At 42.9% G+C, this 14,536-nt stretch overlaps 1 long non-coding RNA gene across 1 annotated transcript; it reads left to right on the forward strand.

The window, feature by feature from the left end:
- Positions 1-10,809: 10,809 nt before the first annotated feature.
- LOC120292447 lies at positions 10,810-13,187 on the forward strand. Its single transcript, XR_005550270.1, has 3 exons — positions 10,810-11,035; positions 11,202-12,255; positions 12,788-13,187. It is a non-coding gene; the product is annotated as an uncharacterized LOC120292447 (long non-coding RNA).
- Positions 13,188-14,536: the final 1,349 nt, after the last annotated feature.

Below are 14,536 nucleotides of genomic sequence, written 5' to 3' on the forward strand. Positions count from 1 at the left end.
GTATGGGAACGGTCCAAACCAGCACCGTAAGTAGCCATGATAGCAATTCGATGACTCGGATGATGATTTTGATGATTCCGACGAAATTCAATGGAATTGGAAGCGCCACGAAGAAGCAAGGCCCCTACTACCGAAAACACCATCATTGTCAATTTAGGCGGCACAGAAGATCCAAGGGAGATAAAGATTGGCGCGAACCTTCCCAAGAAGAAGCCGCAAGCTTAATTGCCCTCCTAAAGAGATATCAAGATGTATTCGCATGGTCTTATGCCGATATGCCAGGCCTTGATCCAATGATCGTGGAGCACGGCTTGCCAACCAACCCGATGTGGCCCCTAAGAAGCGGGCTAAGAAGAGCTAAGCTTTGAATTGTCAAAAAAGATTGAAGAAGAAGTAATGAAGCTCTGGCAAAGTGGCTTCCTCGAAGTCTCGCAATATCCTAGTTGGGTGGCAAACATTGTACTAGTAAAAAGAAAGATGGTCGAATCCGGATTTGTGTCGACTCATCACGATTTGAACAAAGCAAGCCCAAAGGATGATTTCCCACTACCTCACATAGACGTTCTTGTGGATAGTACTGCTGGATTCAAACTTTTCTCTTTCATGGATGGGTTCTCGAGGATACAACCAAATAAAAATGAAGGAGCAAGACAAGGAAAAGACGGCATTCATTACTCCATGGGGACTTTTCACTATAAGGTCATGCCTTTTGGCCTGAAAAACGCTGGAGCAACTTACCAACGTGCCATGGTCACCCTTTTCCATGACATGATGCATAAAGAAATTGAAGTATATGTCGATGACATGATCGCCAAAACCAGACATGGAGAAGACCATGTGAAGACCCTGGAAAAATTATTCGATCGACTTCGCCAGTTCAAGTTGCGCTTGAACCAAGCAAAATGTGTGTTCGGGGCGACTTCTGGCAAATTACTTGGATTCATTGTGAGCTGTAAAGGGATAGAAGTGGACCCGTCAAAAACTAAAGCGATATTTGAGATGCCTCCTCCCTCGACGTGAAAGAAGTCTGAGCCTCACGGGAAGATTAAATTACATTGCGCGATTCATTTCCCAGCTTTCGGAAACCGCAAAACCTTTCTTTAAACTTCTCAAGAAAGATGCACAAATCAAATGGGATGATGACTGCCGACCGGCGTTTGAAAATTTAAAGCGGTACTGATGAAACCCCGGTTTAGTACCCCCGACTCAGACACCCTTTGACCCTCTACCTTACCATCAACGTGAATCCCTAGGTGCAATGTTGGCACAGAAAGGACCTCATGATGGAAAGGAACGAGCCATTTACTATTTGAGTAAAAAGTTCACCACATCAGAACAAAACTACTCCAAATCAGAAAAGACCTGTGCTGCATTGGTATGGGTGTTGCACGAGACTCCGGCGATACCTTGCATTACCGACATTCCTTATAACCGAGAGTGACCCAATCAAGTATTTGCTTGGTTGCCCGGCCTTGGTGGGAAAATTGGCCAAATGGCAAATCCTAATCTCGAGAATTCAACATCCGAGGTGATGTCGCAAAAATCAGTTAAAGGTCGGGTGATTGCTGATATGTTAGCAGATTACCCTAAAGAAGTAGGCGATGATCATTCCTCGGATGACCGAATCTCAACAAAGAGAAGAGGACACGTGGACTATGTTTTTCGATGGAGCTATAAATTTGTCGGGTTCGGCACCTGGGCGGTCTTGATATCCCCAAATGGGCAACATTATCCTGTGGCTGCAAAATTGATGTTTCCATGCACCAACAATATAGCCGAATATGAAGCATGCATCCTCGGCCTACAAGCGGCTATTGGAATGGAAGTGTCAAAACTAAAAGTGTTCGGTGACTCCGCCTTAATTATCCTCCCGGGTGGGCGAGTGGGAGACAAGAGACGCCAAACTAGTGCCTTATCACGACTACTTGGAAGAATTGGTAGAAGAATTCCAGGACATCTCATTTGAATACCTACCTAGAATCCGTAACCAGCTTCTTGATGCACTAGCAACACTATCATCCATGTTACAAGTAGCGAAGGGGTTAGAAGTAGAGCCTTTGAAAATTGAAGTCTTGACAAGACAGGCCCACTGCATGACTATAACTGAAGAACCCGATGGGAAACCCTGGTATTACGACATCATGAAATACATCCAAAAGCAGGAATTCCCTAAAGAAAGCACTCCCTCTGATCGAAAATACCTTATGAAAATGGCTTCGAGGTTCTTCGTCAGCGGTGAAAATTTGTACAAAAGATCATATAACTCAGTCTTGCTAAGGTGTGTGGATGCAAATGAAGCCACACAAATAATGCAAGAAATACATGGGGGAGTATGTGGCCCTCACATGAATGGACGTATGTTGGCCAAGAAAATAATGAGATTAGGTTATTATTGGTTTCCTTTAGAGAGTGATTGTGCTCAGCATGTGCGAAGCTGTCATCGTTGTCAGATTCACGGGGACAAGATAAATGTCCCTCCAACTGAATTGCATCGTTATCGAGCCGTGGCCATTTTCAATGTGGGGTATTGATGTAATTGGCCCAATCAATCCGAAGGCATCAAATGGGCACCGATTCATTTTGGTCGCAATCGACTACTTCTCAAAATGGATCGAGGCTGCATCCTATGCAAGCGTAACTTCACGAAACGTTATGAAATTCATCAGACGTGACATAATCGCCCGTTATGGCATACCGGAAGCTATCGTCACTGACAATGGGTCAAACCTAAACAACAAGTTGATTGATCAATTGTTTTCTGAGTTCAAAATCCAACATCTGAACTCGTCCCCTTATCGTCCACAAATGAATGGAGCTGTGGAAGCCGCCAACAAGAACATCAAGAGAATCCTATCCAAGACAGCTGAAAACTACCGTGACTGGCATGAGAGGCTACCCTTCGCACTAACAGCGTATCGAACTTCGATTCGAACTTCCACCGGGGCAACGCCTTTTTCCTTGGTTTACGGCATGGAGGCGGTTTTGCTGTAGAAGTAGAAATCCCTTCCTTGCGAATTTTATCCCAAGCGGGATTGTCCAAGGAAGAATGGACACAACAAAGGCTTGAGCAACTAAATATGATCGACGAAAAAAACCGAAAGCCCTCTGTCATGGTCGGTGGTACCAACAAAGGGTAGCTCGATCCTTCAATCAAAAGGTGCGACCCAAGCACTTCGAGGTAAATGAGCTAGTCTTGAGAAAGACGCTGCCAATCTTTCCAGAGCCCGGAGGCAAGTTCGCCCCTAATTACAAGGGTCCTTATGTAATAAAGAAGATACTCTCTGGAGGAGCCTTGATTCTGACTGAAATGGACGGGCGGGAATTCTCCAAACCAGTTAATTCCGATGCTGTAAAAAAGTACTACCCTTGAAAGATGTTTATTGTCTGGCAATTCCAAGCACTTCTCTATCAGAATGAAAATGCTTATGCACATTTATATATGAGTGATGTATTTACACCATCATGAAAAATGTGTGTTTGACTCAATGGAGAAAAATGAATGGTGATGACTAGTCTTTAAGGAAGTGTCATAAATCAAGAAGCAAACTCGATGGCATAACTTGAACAAATCAACATTACCCAGGCAAACGCATAAGAGTAATCCCTGTCAATTTTGCCCAGATCGGTGTAAAAGATTCGTCATTTAGGAACCAGTCTGGTTAAAAGAAACCTTCTGTCCCAGTCAACAATCTTAGAATCTGGAAACCTCACTTCTTGTTCCAGACACATGCTCTTGCAAGAAGTAATTGCTATTAGAAAACTGGAAGTTTTGATTGTCCATCTCAAATTCTATAGAAGCTTGAGGTACATGACTTTGCCTGATCAAAGGCAGAAGGAAAAATTCCACAGAAGGAAAGCATTGAAATGTAAAAGAGGCCGTCAGCAACTTTCCTAAGAACCAGCACAAATAAACTCGGGGAAAGGTAATTTGGCATCATTTCTAACACTCACTCTCGAACTCATATTGACAGAAGCATTGGAATTCAAGAGCGAGATCAAATGGTTAAACAGGGGCAAACCAAGTGATCCAAGCAAGGAAAAGAAACAAAGATGCCCGATCGATTCCCAACCTCGGGCCGATCATTCATGTGTCATATCCCTAATCAATAGGGACAACCATCGACACCCCTTTGTGAATAACCCTTTTGATGTTCAAAGCTTAACAATACTATTCTGTTGACCTTTAAAGCTACCAAGAAGGTCTTTTTGAGCCAAAACCATTCACTTGTTTTGAAGAGTCCAAATTCCATCATATTTAAAATACTACATGCCTTTTACAAATGGATTTTTTGCATGATGATTTTGTCTGTCTAAATCACAGATTCCATTGAGAATTATTAGAATAGACAGCTAAATGAAGAATACAAGATTAATCGAGCATGCTGGATGAGGCGTGTCAGAATGATGAAAGGCAAGCCATATCCTACACACAGTCCCCCATCTATACACTTGTGAGATGAGTGCAGAAGATTCCATGGCTGCAGGGTAAAGAGTTCTCTCGCGAATGGTACGATAACCAAAATAGTGAGAGGCATTCCATCGCTCACCCCTTTGAGCCCCATACATTGGTGAAGCTTCTCTCATACCCCCGTCAAGAGCAACCCCTACACCGGGCCAGATTAGAAGCGAAGCAGCATTACAAGGTGAGAAGAGAGATAGAAATTTTCTTGCTCGCACTTGCATCAATCTTTGGGTATCTTTATTGCATATGAACACTCACGTTAATTTAAGTGCCCTAGAATGACGAAGAGCAATTCTTTCTCTATGCACTTGTATTCATTGTACAACCCAATTGAGTCTATAATTTCACCCTCACATGGAGGCAAAACATAAGTTACTGCCATTTAAGCAGCATAGCCCAGAGTGCCTACTGAAGATGAAGACTCAAGAGTCTAATAACGGTGCTTCGATTGAGCTTGTCTAGGCCAGTTCCTCTAATGACAAGAATGAAAAAACAGGGGCATAAAAAAGCAGTGTACCTGGTAAAAACAAGGTCAATGCCCATAAAAGAAGAATTGGAATAAAAAATAGGGGCATGAAAAAGCAGTGTGCTTGGTAAAAGCAAGGCCAATGCCCCCCAGTCAAAAACGCAGCCAAGAAAAGTTGTTGTTGTGGTCCATAGAACCTCCGTTCGACAAGAAAGACTAGTAACAAATGCCAAGGCAATCACCAGCTCTACCTTTTTACACATGAATCAAGCCTACTTTGCATCCCATTGTAAAAGTCTCTTCAGACTAGGGGCACTTCAATTAACTTAGGATTTCATATGTCTATAAGCATCGCTCGAAGAAGTACGAGCAAGATTACTCTATCTCTTTTCGCAGAATTCTTGACTTGTAAACTGGGAGATGATCGTGCAGCATTTTCGTCCATCAGCTTCAACCTTGATGGTCCCCTTTGATGAGCCGCTGACCAAGACTTCATCACGGTTTAACAAAGACCTCTCACATTGGTAAAGTCGTACCGTTTGCGAGAATACTCAGGACCCTGCGACATGATGACAAAGAGATAGTGTGGTCCTTATGAATCCTGCATCAATGGTCGGGATAGCCTTTTCCATGAGAGTGAGCGGAAAGTCCTTTCGGGCCGAAAGTCCCTCATCCGCATGCTCAAGACATCTACATTCTAAATGAAGGTTGTCTTTCAAAATCTTCCCCAGTGGAAATCAAAAGATGCAGAATTGACAAAATTATCATGCATGAATCTCATTTGAACTCATGAATTTACAGCATATACAATCATGTGTGCATATTGTGCAAATAGTAGACATACTCTCAGAAATCAGAGATATTGCCGGTAAGCATATCCACTGTCCCCATTTGTCTTAAAGTACCTATCACTTTGTCTAGGTACCCCCTTCTTGACACTCGACCTATTCGAGTTGTCCCTTGAATTTCGATGCTTACTTGTTGTCTTAGCATCCCATTGTTTTTAGGTACCGGCCACTATTCGAATACTCCCTTTTTCTGACACTCGACCTGTCCGAGTTGTCCCCATAGTATTGATACTTATGACTAACCAAGTATCTTTTGGAATACCTACTGCTGTCTAGGTATCCCCATATTGTCAAGTACCCACCGTTGTCTAGGTACATCCTTTTCATGACACTCAACTTGCCCAAGTTGTCCCCAAATAATAGCAGTTGTTCAAACATTCCACTGCTCCGTGTGCCTGCGCCTACCCAGGTATGCTTTCTTACACTTGGACCAACTGAGTGGTCCCAGGTTGTATCATTAAATACTTGTGTTCATCCAAGTATTCCAGTACTTTGTACACCTGCAGCCATCCAGGTAAGCCTCGTGCTACATTCAAGTTTATGTTACCAGGAGGTGAGAAACCTTCACAAATATGCGGGGCACGTCCTCGATATTCCCATTACCAGGAGGTGAGAGACCTTCACGAATATGCGGGGCACGTCCTCGATATTCCCATTACCAGGAGGTGAGAGACCTTCACGAATATCTCAGGTACTCCCTCGATATTCCCCTTTACCAAGAGGTGAGAGACCTTCATGAATATGCGAGGTACGTCCTCGACATTCCCATTACCAAGAGGTGAGAAACCTTCACAAATATCCAAGGTATGTTCTCAATATTTCCAATTATCAAGTACTCTTCGATACTTGTGAATGTCCAAGTATCCCCCAAGAATTCATAATTGTGATCATCCAAATACCCCTTCAAAGCCTATGGTCAGCCAAATACCCATTTCGACGCCTGCAAAGGCCCAAATATCATTCATGTTAGTACTTGTGAATATACAGGTACTCTTTGATATGCTTGTGAATGTCCAGGTATCTTCCAGAATCGATGCCCTGAGAAAGGTCGGCGCATCCTCCCGAGAAAGGTCGGGGTTCCAACTGGTGTCTTCAACAGAAGTCAGACACCCCACAAATCGATGCCCTGAGAAAGGTCGGCGCATCCTCCCGAGAAGGTCGGGTTCCAACTGGTGTCTTTGACGAAGTTAGGCACCCCACAAATCGATGCCCCGAGAAAGGTCGGCGCATCCTCCCGAGAAAGGTCGGGTTCCAACGGGTGTCTTCGACGGAAGTCGACACCCCACAAATCGATGCCACGAGAAAGGTCGGCGCCTCCTCCCGAGAAAGGTTGGGTTCCAACCAGTGTCTTTGACAGAAGTCAGATACCCCAGCAAAACAGATGCTCTGAGAAAGGTCGGTGCATCTCCCGAGAAAGGTCGGGTACCAACTAGTGTCCTCGATACAAATCGGGCACCCACAAATGAGATGCCCCGAGAAAGGTCGGTGCATCTCTGTCAAGGCGACCGAAGAAAGGTTCGGGTCCTAGACAAATCATGGATTGTTTTAACAGGCGACCGAAGAATGGTTCGGGTCCTGGAGAAGCAACTTCCCGTCACGGTGACTGAAGAATGGTTCGAGTCCGAGACAAACCACTGATTACTCCAGCAGGCGACCGAAGAATGGTTCGGGTCCTGAAGGAGCAATCTCCCGTCAAGGCGACCGAAGAAAGGTTCGGGTCCTAGAAAAATCATAGATTGTTTTAACAGGCGACCGAAGAATGGTTCGGGTCCTGGAGAAGCAACTTCCCGTCACGGCGACCGAAGAATGGTTCGGGTCCGAGACAAACCACCGATTACTCCAACAGGCGACCGAAAAATGGTTCGGGTCCCGGAAGAGCCGTCTCCCGTCAAGGCGACCGAAAAAAAAAAAGGTTCGGGTCCTAGACAAATCATTGATTGTTTTAACAGGTGACCGAAGAATGGTTCGAGCCCTGGAAAAGCAACCTCCTCATATTACCAGGTAAGATGACGCCTTGATACTTGCCAAAACTCGGGGTTCACACCCTATCTCACTCACTCTCGGTAAGTAACTACAGGTATCTTCTTATCTGTCTTAGTATATGTAAAGTTATATTGCTCTTTAGAATAATAAGTTCCAAATAAAATATAATCTACTACGCATGCATGGATAAAATTGAGGCATCAGTCTGTCTTTGAATGCAACCTCTGCGAACTCACCTTCAAAGAGGGGCAGTGACACCTCAATTTTAATTAGGTCTATTTTATTAATTAAGTTTTTATTTTATCTTTTCGGATAAATAGATAATAAAAAGATAAAACAACAACAAAAACCAAATAAAAACACAAAAAAGCAAAGGCCCAGCCCACCTTTTTTTTCTTTTCCCTTTCTCTTCCCCCTCCGCGTGGCCCATATGGCCCATTTTCCTTCACCCTTGGCCCGGCCCCTTTTCTCTCTTCTTCTTCCTCAGTCGCTTGCATCTCACGCGCGGTGGCCGGCGACGCGCGCGAAGGACGGCCTACGGCCGAGGAGTGTAGGGCGACGTCGGCGGAGGATAAGATCGCGGCGCCATTAATGCTGAGCGAGCTTCGCTAGAAAGCTCGATGGGACACCGGTTCAGCCCGAGCGGAACCGGTGGGCAAGCCGGAGGCCGGCGACCGAGCCCCTCCGTCGACCGGAGTTCCTTCGCCTATAAATAAGTGGCTGCAAGCATCGTCGGAGGGTGTGGCGAGCTTGGAGATCCTTCAGCGAGAGACGTCGGGAAGGATCGAAGGGCGAGCGCAAGAGAGAGCTCGAGTCGCGAGCTCGGCCCACCCTCCACCGAGACTTCGGGGAAGGCGGGCGCGAGTGACTTCGAGAAGGTCAGATCCGGCCGGTGGAGGCTCGGATCGCTTGAGTGAGGAGAAATCAAGGCCGAGGAGGGTCGGTCGAGATCTACGCGATAGATCTGGTTTTTTTGCTGTTGTTGTTGCCGCCGGACGCCGTGCCGCGGCCGTTCGCCTCGGTCCCGACGCCGTTGCTTCGACGGCTTGTTGTCGTGCCCCACCTGCGGCCGTTGCCGTGATCGGTCCGTCGACGCCGCGCCGGATCGGGAAACCAAGTTGCCCAGCCACCACCATCCGGACGCCATCGCCACGAATGGGTAGTGCTACCGCCACCGCCGCCGTTGCCGTCGCCATAGTTTCCCCCTTCGCTCCAACCCTCGTCACTACCGTCGCCGTCGCCGCCGCCGTTGCCATCGCCGTTGCCACCGCCATCGCCGTCGCCGTCGTCCCCCGCTGTTGTGCCTCGGCGCCGCGATTTGGGAACCCTAGGGTTCCGATTTTCCGTCGCGACCCGGGTTGTCGGGTCGGACCGGATCGGGAACCGGGTAGGGATTCCACAAATTGCGGGCGCGGCGAAGACCGGGTCGCGATTCGGGTCGGATCTGGTAGGGTTTCGCCGGGGAAGCAAGTCGTGGACCGGGTCATCGGGCGGGCCGGGCGTCCCCAAACGCCCGGCCACGGCGTCGTTTTAACGAAATAAAATAAAAAAAATGAAAAATCCGAGTCGGGCCATAGCGCGCAACGCGGGCCCGTCTGCGTTGGGTCGCCGACCGGGTCGGTTTTATTTTATTATTTTAATATAAAATAATAAATATTTTATTTTCAAAAAAAATCAAAAAGTGTTTTATTTTCAAAAAAATATTAAAAAATGTTTTAATTTCCAAAAAAAATCGAAAAAATATTAAAAATTGTTGAAAAATGTTTTATTTTCTAAAAAAATCGAGAAAAATAAAAAAATAATTTATTTTCCAAAAATATCAAAAAATATTAAAAAATATTTTATTTTTCGAAAAAATAAAAAAAAAAATCAAAAATATTTCATATTTTCCAAAAAAAGCCAAAAATTCAGAAAAAGCCAAAAAGACTTGTATTTTTCCAAAAAAAATACCAAAAAACCCCAAAAAATCCCTTTTGTGTCCAAAAAATTGGAAAATGACTCAAAAAAATGTTTTCCTCCCAAAAATGCATGGAAAATCTCTCAAAAATCCAAAAGCCTTAGGGTTTAAACAAGATTAGGTACCGAAAGGGCATTAGTGATTAACTAGTGTAATCAAGTCCCCGATCCTAATTTCTCTGGTTGCGCAGAGCGAGTATTTTTCCCGATACTTCGCTTGGGTTTCTAATCGACCCACTCTAAATCGATTAGTGGCGACTCCATTTTAAAAATTGATTTATAGGTTAAAAACTCAAACTATTAAAGTCGTGAATTGGTGGACTTGGGAGAGTCCGGGCTTAATAAAATTAGCCGAGCCATTAGCCTCCTTAGGCGCTCGTACCCGATTGCGGGCGCCGAAAAAAAGAGGTCGCGACACATGTTTACATACACACGACCTTACTAACACTTTTGTAATAATTTTCTGGTTCTTAGTGATTGAGTTATTTTTAGGGTTCATTTGTTCGGAAAAAAAAAAACTATCTTCAAGAAATTGTCTTTTGCCTTTCCAATATTTAAATAACGGAAAACTAATTGACATGTGGAAAATGTTTTCCGTGGACTAAAAATAACAAGTTTAAATTGAGGGAAAACGACTTTCCTTTATAATAAGAAGGAAATCATTTTTTCCAAGCCACCAAATAAATAGAAATTAATCACTTTCCTTGTCTCACATTAGATAGGACATCCCTGTGAATCGACTTGCAAATGATGATTCACCTGTAAATGGCTATCCTTTTGAGTACTCGCCTCGATCAACATGGAGTGAATTGTGTTTAGAAAAACTGTCTTTATGATTTTTTTTGGTGCACCTGTTTCACATTTATATAAAACATGTACAACGTATAGCTACTTATAACTACCAACTCTTTATTATCCCAACTAATTCCTGTACTGTACGGAGAGTCATGGTACACAAAGTCACAAGGATGGCCAGAAAACATAAAGAACCATCTATGGGCATGTATCTGTCGATCTTATCCAATTCTTTCGTAAACTTCTTTATAGATCCTCAACACTCTTAGATAGGGAATATTACAAGTCCTGTCCAATTGAGTAGAAAAGAGAAGGGAATATTACAAATCCTGTCCAATGGAGTTGAAAAAAGAGTATGATGGCCTTGAGCCAGTGACCCCTTTGGGTCTATACTTCAACGGCAAAGCGTTATGGCTTTCTTTTCTTGGCATTTTGGAATCCGAAATTCCAATCGATGACTCCCAAACTACGTCGCTGATCAAAGATGTTTTCCTCTTAATCAATCCATGCTTCTCTTCGATCATGGTATGTATGTGTGTACTCTATGCATGTATATTAACCATTGATGGGATTGATATATGGGTAACTAGTGTTTGTCAAGTGTAATGCGTGCATGAACACATATCTTGAATAAAATAAACCCTAATTCACTGCACATACTTAAATACTATTTTGGTTTTCTTTTGTCTAGGATATTTGATGGGAAAGAAGGGAGGAAGAAAATGGAAGAAGGTGGAAGTGAATGTGGACTTAGATCAGCCACATAGTTTGGGAGTCATCGATTGGAATTTCGAATTCTAGAATGCCAAGAATAGAACCGACAACACTTTACTGTTGAAGTATTGTCCTAAAGGGAATATTATCAGGTGACTATGTGCATGATCACATATTTTGAATGAAGAAACCCCAATTCACTGCACATACTTGGGAAAAGGATATCACAAATGCCATAACTTTTGTATAACGTTCAGTTGAGTATCACAACTTTTTTTCGATCACATGAGTACCATAACTTCTTTTTTTCTAATCACTTGTTATCGTATAACTTTTCAATTAATCATTGGAATGCCATTACTTTTTAAAAATGCTCACCACAACTGTCATGCCACATCAAATTTCCAACGCTAGGGTATACATCTTTAAAAATTTATGGCATTCAAATAATCGATTGAAAGTTATGGTACTCAAATGATAAAAAAAAAAAAAAATTATAGCACTCAAGTAAGTATCATATGAAAGTTATAGCACTTGTGGTGTCCTTATCCCCACATACTTGGATATTATTTTGGTTTTCTTTTGTCTTGGATAGATGATGGGAAAGGAGGAAGCAAATGGAAAAAAGTGGAAGTGAATGTGGAACGTCCCCGGTTTTTCCTCTCCAAAGGGTTCATCATCTCCATCCAAGAATTGACTTCCTCAAAAGTAACATTTCACAAATAGCAATGCAAGCAATTCCACAAGGCCAAACATTGTGGGAAATACATATTATCAGGTGTCCAACCAGTGAAGCATAAGGAACCCCAATTTTCAAGATTCACCATGCCCTTCGGCTATTCTCTTTTGGGTTCTCTCGTGTCTTGCCTTCAAAAAGTTGACGGTCCTTCTCTTCCAGTAAAGTTTCCCTCATTCAATAAAGGATGACAGAAGCATTACTTTGGCGTTGGAGTGGGAACACGGAGATTATCTCTGGTGGAGGAAGATGGTAACTCTTGGAGAGTTGAGCACCTCTACTCAAGGATTGAAAGGTTCGTTTTGTTTTTAGGTTTTGGAGTTAATGTTTATTATGTAGAAAGTAGAATTGGGAATTATTGGCAGAATCCCTTAAGTTGAACACCTTGACTAAAGCTGCCTTTGTGAATTGGCAGTTTTTTTTTTTTTTAACTTCATTTTTTGGATATAATGTTTATCGTGCAGAAAGTAGAAGCGGTATATATTGGCAGAATCCCCTAAGTTTATTGAAGTTACGTAGACACTGCTTGAGCTTTGATACCCTTTTTCTTGCGAATTATGCCTTTAGATGGAATCACATGATTTCTTTTTTAATATTGAAGTATACTTGTTACGTCTTTAATATGGCGTACGAGAATAACTAGTGTTACTACTTTTTTGACTTATGTGATCATGTTTTCCTTACCTGCAAATACTGTTTTCCGGGCAAAACCTTCGGAAAAAATCATCCTTTTGATTCAAGATTGTCTCTGGGAATGACAAAATCTGCTGCTACTGTTGGTGTTTCGTGCTTTGAGTATGCTCTTTTAAATGGTAGCTTTTTTGCAGGCATAATGGCAAGCAGAATAGCTGCCGAAGTGGCTGATGGTTCGTCCGACCGTCCCAAGATTTGGAGGCTTTCATTCATGTAACTTCGGGTCAAGTCAACAATAAAAGCATTCTGCCGAAGTGGCTGATGGTTCTTCCAACCTTCCCCAGATTTGGAGGGCTTTCATTCAAGTAATTTCGGGTCAAGTCAACAGTAAAAGCTGAAAATCCACATCTATAGAAAGAGAAGGATGATGGGACTTATCCTACAAATGTCTCATTCCGTTTAGCGAATTTTGATCTTGGACGCCGTAGCTGTTTCTAGTTTCTTATCTCATTACTCATGTTGTGGACCACTATTTGGGGAATTTTATAAAACATGGCTTATGAGCGTGACGATCAAAAGTTGGTGCCGGAATTATCTCACTGCTTTTCTGATTGCTTAAACTTGGTACCTTGTTTATTTGAAGGTATGACGGTTTTCTGAGTATGTGTTGAGATGTAGTTTATACTCTCTATTGCTATAACCACCAGTAGACTTTATAATTTGAGCTATATTTTATTGGTTGTTTGGACTTGATATATATATATATATATATATATATATATATATATATATATATATATATATAATTTCTTCCTATTTTGATTGAAATTTGTAACAGAGCAATGTGAGTTGCTAGATATAAAAAAATCATCTACTGAATATAGATTTAGTTTAAGGGTGAACATAAACCTTGTGTCGATTTTTCTTTCGTGCTCTTACTCTCTAGTTTGTTATGTTTGAGCGTCCTATTAGTTTGGCACCAGATCTTCTCTCTTTGATCCTTCCTGACTTAGTTATTCTCATATTTATGATGAATTTAATGTGGTCTAGGAACTCCATATGAAGACAATAAAATAAATGGAATAGACAATTGATAAAACCAATTTACAGGTAGTTTTCTACATTGTTCTGTGGTTTCTTATGAAGATGTGGAAACTCTATTGGTTTGTAGGAAAATTTTTACTGAAAAACATTTTTCGTTATCTTTTGCTTGGTTTGGGAAAATAAACCGGTCACGAGTCAATCCGAAAATTAAAGTTTAAAAATAAGAAGAAAAAAACTTCCTAATCTAAAAGTAGAAACTATCTTTGGATTTCATGGGAAGTGCTCGACTTCATCCTAAACGAACAAATCATCGTAGATGATCTGCATCTTCCTCTCGGACCCTAATCGAGAAAGGCTCATGCCCCCCGACTGCCTTTCCATTGATGGCGAAGCTCTTCTCGACGTTGAACTCTTCGCTCCCGTATCAGACATTGCCGTCATCACTACGAGCTCTGCCGTCGAGATGCACCTCAAAGATGGAGAGATCTAGGTATTCCTCCGTCTGTGGTCCCCACCCTGCTTCGTGACCTTTTGCAGCGCGAGACTGGCCTTGAGAGCGAGCTGCCATGCCCGACGCCATGAGCCGCTGCTAAAGCTTGGGCTTGGGGAGAACGAAGCAGAATTGATTGGGTGGGAGCTCGTCATCGGCGGAGAGCAGGTATGCAGTCCTCGTAGTGTAACTTGCATATAAAGCATGAAGAGGACAAGAAGAGGAAGGAGAGAACTGGGATTGAGCAATCAGGCCAGTTCAACCTGGGAACCGAACCAGACTGATATTACTTGGCTAATTCACTCAAGGATCAATTCAATTTTCAGTTTTATGCGTGGACACCGACTTTAAACTGTTCAAAACCAACCCTAAATTATCTCAGACATATTTCTTTCTAGTTCTCGGTTGT

Source organism: Eucalyptus grandis, chromosome 4, assembly GCF_016545825.1.
Source record: "Eucalyptus grandis isolate ANBG69807.140 chromosome 4, ASM1654582v1, whole genome shotgun sequence".
Taxonomy (NCBI): domain Eukaryota; kingdom Viridiplantae; phylum Streptophyta; class Magnoliopsida; order Myrtales; family Myrtaceae; genus Eucalyptus; species Eucalyptus grandis.